We start from the raw sequence: 6,423 nt of genomic DNA on the forward strand, positions 1-6,423 counted from the left end.
AGCCTGCGCCCCAGGTAACGCGCCGATTGCATTAACCCAGCGCCGGGTCCTCTCCGTCTGGAGCCTGTTAGCGCTAATGGAGACTGACAGCACGGCTGGGGAACTGCAGGGAGGGAGCGCGGCGCGGGCTTGGGGTCGGCGGGAGCCCCGCGACTCTGGGACCAGGGCGCGCACTCCCTTCCTATCCTGCGCCGGGTGCCACACTACGCCAAGAACACCCGGCTCTGACCTCCGACCACGGGAAGCGAGAGGCAGACTCCCAGAACTGGGATTCGCGTGGCGTCAGAGAAGGGCCTGGGAGACACTGGCGCAGCGGTGTCCGGGGCAGCACCAGCTCTGCCCTCTTCAGCAGGTCGCTTAAACTACCCGGTCAGAGTTTCTCCATCAACAAAATGGGAGTGTTCTGCACAGCGCCCAGGACAGCAAACGGGCGGCCAGCAGGCCCTCGGGCAGCTTTGTTCCACTGGCTTAGCGAGTGGACTAGTCCCAACCTAGGCCTTGTTCTACCTCTCTATTACTAGCAGGATAGCAGGGCATCTGAGGTTGTGGCCCCAATCCCATAAGGCCGAGAACTGCTATTCATTCATTTACTCGGTTATTCTTACATATGACTGCTAGGCGCCAGGCACTGTCCTAGGCTCTTGGGTTTTATTGGTGGGCGACACACGAAAAGACTCCTGGCACCAGTGTGCATTCTGTCGGGGAGGTAGACGGAAACAAGAAACATAGTAATAAAAACATTATATGGTAGGTGGAACTGTGGGGGTGATTGTGCTATGAGGGAAAAGTAAATCAGTAGGGAGATGGGGGCAGTAGGGTTGAAGTGTGATAAGGAGTCAGGGAGTTTGAAAAGGTGACAGTTAAACAAGAGGTGAGCAGCCTTGTGGACCAGTAGTCATTCCCTCACCCGTTCATTTCTCTATTGGCTAATTGACTCCTTCATCCAACATGCTGATCACCTGCTGTGTGCCCGGCCAGTGAGAGACTCTTTCCTTCAAGGAGATCCCAGTCCAGTGTGTAGAGTCGATCACAACCCAGTGTGGTCAGGACTGGTTGTGACTGCAGAGGTGTGGAATTTGGGTGGAGCTGAATCAGCAAATAAGGGATGCATGGTGTCCAAGAAGCTTCAGCGAGGTGGTAGCTCTTAGGTGGAATGGGTTGGAGTTTGGATCAGCCCAGTCGCACTGACCTTCCCATTCTTTAAATATCCCAAGCTCAAATCCACCCCAGAACGTTTACACATGCTGTTTCTTCTGCCTAACTTGTTTGGGTCTTAGTTCAGAGGTCTCTTCCTGACCCCTCAAATCTGAAATACACCCTCATTCTCTATCACATCACCCTATGTATACCCTTCATTATATCACTATCCAAACTTATCCTGTTTTTTAAAAATGATGTCTTCCCTTGAGTGACACATGATCTCCACCACATTCCTCCACATGATCTCACCACCAGCCTCCTAGCACTTGGAATATAGCATCAGTTGGAGAGCACTTGGAGAGCATCAGTTATACATGAAGTGAAGGAATGAATGGGGGTGCATGGCGGTGTTTAGAGTATTTGCACATGAGGGACCAGCATAACAAATGGCCTCTGTGCAGGATGCAGAAGGAAGAGGAAGGGATATCTAGAGGAATGGTGGAGTCTGCCCTGGCCTTCTAGGGGTCCTGAGGACAGAAGGAGAAGGTCAGGGAAAAGACTGAGCAGAGGTTCCAGGACAAGAGTCTAGAATTGTAGGCTCCCACTCATCAAAGGTGTTCATCTCCTTTGAACTATCCACCATTGTGACAAACCTGGACAAAGCAGGAATGGAATCATCCTGCTATTTATCAAGTGGAAACTAGCCCCGAGGGCTCAAGAAACCTGTCTGAGGTCCCACAGGTTGAAAGTGACAGAGTTGAAATGAGAAGCCAGGTTTCCTGGCTCCTTGCTTCTGCCCCCTCCATCAACCTATGAATGGAGACACACAGATCTCTAGCAGTCCCATTTCCCCCTTCTCTTCTACCTCACACCCATCCAGCTGGTTACCAAGTCCTAAGAATTCTACCTCCTAACTACCCTGCAAAGCCCCATCATATCCACTGCCACAGTAACCTTGTGGAGGGCCTCTACCACCTTTCACTGTAGTGGCCTCTTTGCTGGCCACCCCACCAACAGCCAGTATCTTTCCAGACACACGGTTGCCACCAGTTGCCAGACCTCTTTCTAGAACTCAAGTCTGACCATTCTTCTACCTAAAACTCCTCTGAGACACACCAACACATCAGTGTGATTTAATTAGCCCTGGGTTTGAGGTAATTTTATTTTATTCTTTATACATTTCTGCATCTGCCAATTTTTCTACAATGAGCATTTGATACTTAGGCAATCAGAAAGAGATAACCCACAGTTTACAAAAATCCTCCAATCTTTCTGAGATAATATCTAAATACCTTCAGCAATACAGACAAGATTCTGCCTGTCTCTTTAATCACATCTCCTGCTATCCTAATTCTCTCCTCATTTTCCCTACAAACCTTTTACCGCTTCCAAAATGTGCTTTATTCTCTAGCAACATGGGAAATACTCAACTACTCTAGTGATTTTTTTACACTTCGGTATTTTTTTTTTTTTTTGAGTTGGAGTCTCACTCTGTCGCCCAGACTGGAGTGCAGTGGCCGCTCCCGGGCACCGCAGCCTCGACCTGCTGGGCTCCGGCGATCCTTCCGCCTCCGCCTTCCAAGTAGCTGGAACTACAGGTGTGCGCTATCACACCTGGCTGATTTTTGATTTATTGTAGAGATGAGGTCTCGACAAGTTGCCCAGGCAGGTCTCGAACCCGCAGGCTCAGACAATCCACTCATCTCAGCCTCCCAAGGCGTGGGATTACAGGCTGAGTCACCGAGCCCGGGTTACACGTCTGTATTTTTAAACATGTTATACCCCATCTTTCTTTTTTCTACCTGGAGAACTTCCTATCTATCCTCCAAAACCTCTGATGTCACTTCCACCGTGAAGCTTTCTCTTATAAACACCTTCCACAACAGTGTCAAACTCTCCTTTTATACTGCTTTGTATATTTGCCTAGTACATCTATTTGTGAGGTTTCTCTACCAGGGAAAATTGCCTGATGCATCCTGTTTCATAGCTGGCACTCCAGAAATGTGTACAAAGTAGAACTAGATGAGATGTCATTCTTTGGTTGGGTTTGTTTCATACTGGATTCCTCCAGAAGCAGAAACTGTAGCAAAGATTTGGATGCTAGTAGTTTATTGAGGCTGTGATCCCTGGAAGTGCTGGCAGGGCAGTAGGGAAGTGAGACAGGGAAGGGAAGGAAACTAGTGGAGGATAGATTCAGGAGCAGTTACTGTTGGGGGCAACTGGTGCTTGGTCCTGCTGGGGACTTCTAGGAGACTGCATGGGGCATGGCTCTAGGTTGTCTCACTTGAGGGGCAAACGTTATTTATCCACAAAGTCTTCCCCCAGGTGCCAGCTTTCTGGCATGTCTGACCTGCCTTGTGAGTATAATGAGCTCCTGCCGCCAGAGAAAGGCCACCAGCAGGGTCCCGGGTCCTGGCAGCAGGAAGCTGTTGGGTTGGGTCTGCATTGGCAGTGACAGTGGAGGTGACATTGGAGTTTTCTCTAAGGGACGGAGAGAGCCATTTTCCTATGACATGTACACCACCAGAGGCCATTCAGCAAGTCCTGAGAGGTCCCCTCCTGTGGTTTCAGAAACTCCTGGGGATCAGCAGTAAGAACACCAGGCTAGGGCTGGGTTGAAGGGGAAGGCGTCTCTGCCCATCTCTGACCCAGACTCCCTGCCATGAGCCATGTGGCTTCTCTAGGTGGCTGCGTCCTGCCCTTCCAAGTGGCCTGAGGGCAAGTGGTGTGCAGGAGGCAGGAGCATTATCAGAGCTAATGCGATCTCTGGGGAAGCATCACTTCCACTTACCATGGCATTTGGTGACATAGGCCATGAGATGCAAGGCAATGACTGGGGCTGTTGGTCTAACTCTGGCCATCTCCCCATAGATACATGGCCCTGTCACACAAAGGCTGGCCTGGGCTCTGAGGACTATCAGAACCTGCTCCTCCACGGCACCAATGAGGAAACTAAGGAAAGAAAGTAGGGGTAGTTTGCCACTGTATCTTTTTTCTTTCTTTCTCTCTCCTTCCTTCCTTCCTTCCCTCCCTCCCTCTCCCCCTTCCTTCCTTCCTTCCTTTTATTCCATTCCCTCTCTCCTTTCTTTTCTTTTTTCCCCTCCATTTTCTTTCTTCTCCCTCCCTCCCTTTGTTCCTCCTTCCCGTCTTCTTATCAGGGAACCACAGACCCATGTTTCATTAAAGCTAACTTGCCCTAAGTTTATTCATCAGTGCTGCATTTACAAATAGCATAAAATTTCCCACAATAAAGACCCCCATGAACTGAAATCAGTCTCCCTCAGACATCTCTCACTAACTTCCCCCTGGGTTGTTTGAGGTTTTTGACCTATCCAGATGTGGCTCAGTCCTTAGAGTCTTCTCTCCTAACTTAGAACTCAACTGACTCCATCCAGGGACTGGCATTAAAGAGCATCTACCCACTGTTGACCTTCACATTTACAACTTCTGCTAGACCAGTCCCTTGAACTCCACGTGGCTGCAGACTGGACGTCTCTAACTGGGTAATAAAAGGCACCTGAAATTCATCACATCCAAAGTAGGATCCTTGACCTCCCCTTCCTGACCCACACCCATATCTGTTCCTCCACAGTCTCCCCATGCAGGTGATGGCATCTTCTTCCTTCTAGTTCCTTAGGTCACAGACCTTGAGGTCAGCCTTGACTCCTTTCTCCTACTCCCTCATCCAATCCTGCTGCAAATGATTGACTCCAAATCATGTCACATCTCCCCACCTCTGCGGTGACTTCCTTGCTCTCAGTCATACCATCTCTCTCCTGGATTACTGTGAGCGCCTCCAAATGGCCTCCCTGATTTCTTCCCTTGTCCCCTGAAGTTTCACTTCCACACAGCTGCCAGAAGTACTTCTGGAAACAAGTTCAGAGGCTGTCACTCTCTCCAGTGACTCCTATCTCCCTCAGAATGGATGAATGTGCAAATGCATCCTTTCATATGCTTGCCAGTGCAAGCCTGTCTGAACCCCATGGTCCCCATGGGAAGCCAATCAGGCAAAGACAGAGGTGCTGGGAGAGAAGAAGACAGGAGTGGTCAGTGGTGTGGAGGAAAAGTTACTGGTTGGGGAGCCTGTGCTCTGGGTCCTCACCCAGGCTCTGCTGTTTTTAGGCTCAACAAGATGGGGATGGACCATAGAAAGACGAAAGACAGGGAGAGCGCATGTCAGGAGAAGAGTTGGGGAGAAGAAAGGAAAGGAAGGAGGTGGTCAGGGAAAATGGAGTCAGTCTCCTTGGAGGAAAGGAGGACTTTTTCCCTCCACTGCATGAGCCCCAGATACATCCTTTGACTTTAAGATGGTCATGTGAATTATGGGGAAAGAAGAGTCACACCTGGTTTATTCAGGTTCCTCTCCAAGACAGAGGGAGGTTGTGGCCAGCTGATGGGATGAGCCATAACCAGCCCGCACGAGGGCTCTGTACATACGGGAATATCAGAGCAGGACAGGATCTCAGAAACTTTCATGCCTGATTGTCACTCTGTGAAAAGACAAGGCATTCCTTAGATAATCTGATTAAATGTGGACTCTCTTCCTAGAAACATGCACATGCATACAGCATTTTAAAATTTAGTGTAAAACGTATCATACCTAAGAAAAGATGTATAAAACTTGTATGAACAGTTCACAGTTTAAATAATTATTAATAATAATAATATGAGCATAGGAGAACCCACCCATCCCTTCAGGTTAAGAAATAGAACATCTCCACACCCTACAAGCCACTGTATGCCCCTCTTTCACCCATCTCCCCTCCATCAAGGTAGCCACTATCCTCAATTTAGCAATCATCATTTTTTTTCATTTGTTTTTCTTTATAACATTACCACCTATGAATATATTCCTAACAAATACATTGTATGGTTTATTCTTATTTGAGCTTTACATAAAATAAATCACTATAGATATTGTTCTGTGACTTCTTTGGCTCAATCTAACATTTTTGGGGTTCATCCTTGCTGCTGGGGTTGGCTGCAGTTCACTCATCTTCATTTATTTATTTTTTATTTTTTTATTTTTTTGAGTTGGAGTCTCACTCTGTCGCCCAGACTGGAATGCAGTGGCACGCTCCTGGCCACCACAGCCTCAACCTGCTGGGCTCCGGCGATCCTTTCGTCTCAGCCTTCCAAGTAGCAAGAACTACAGGCATGCACTACCACATCCAGCTAGTTTTTTATTTGTTGTAGAGATGAGGTCTCACCAAGTTGCCCAGGTGGGTCTCAAACCCGCGGACTCAGACAATCCACTCGTCTCGGTCTCCAAAGTGCTGGGAT

The sequence above is a fragment of the Carlito syrichta genome, unplaced genomic scaffold, assembly GCF_000164805.1.
Source record: "Carlito syrichta isolate Samal-C Ts95f unplaced genomic scaffold, Tarsius_syrichta-2.0.1 Scaffold120445, whole genome shotgun sequence".
NCBI classification, from domain to species: domain Eukaryota; kingdom Metazoa; phylum Chordata; class Mammalia; order Primates; family Tarsiidae; genus Carlito; species Carlito syrichta.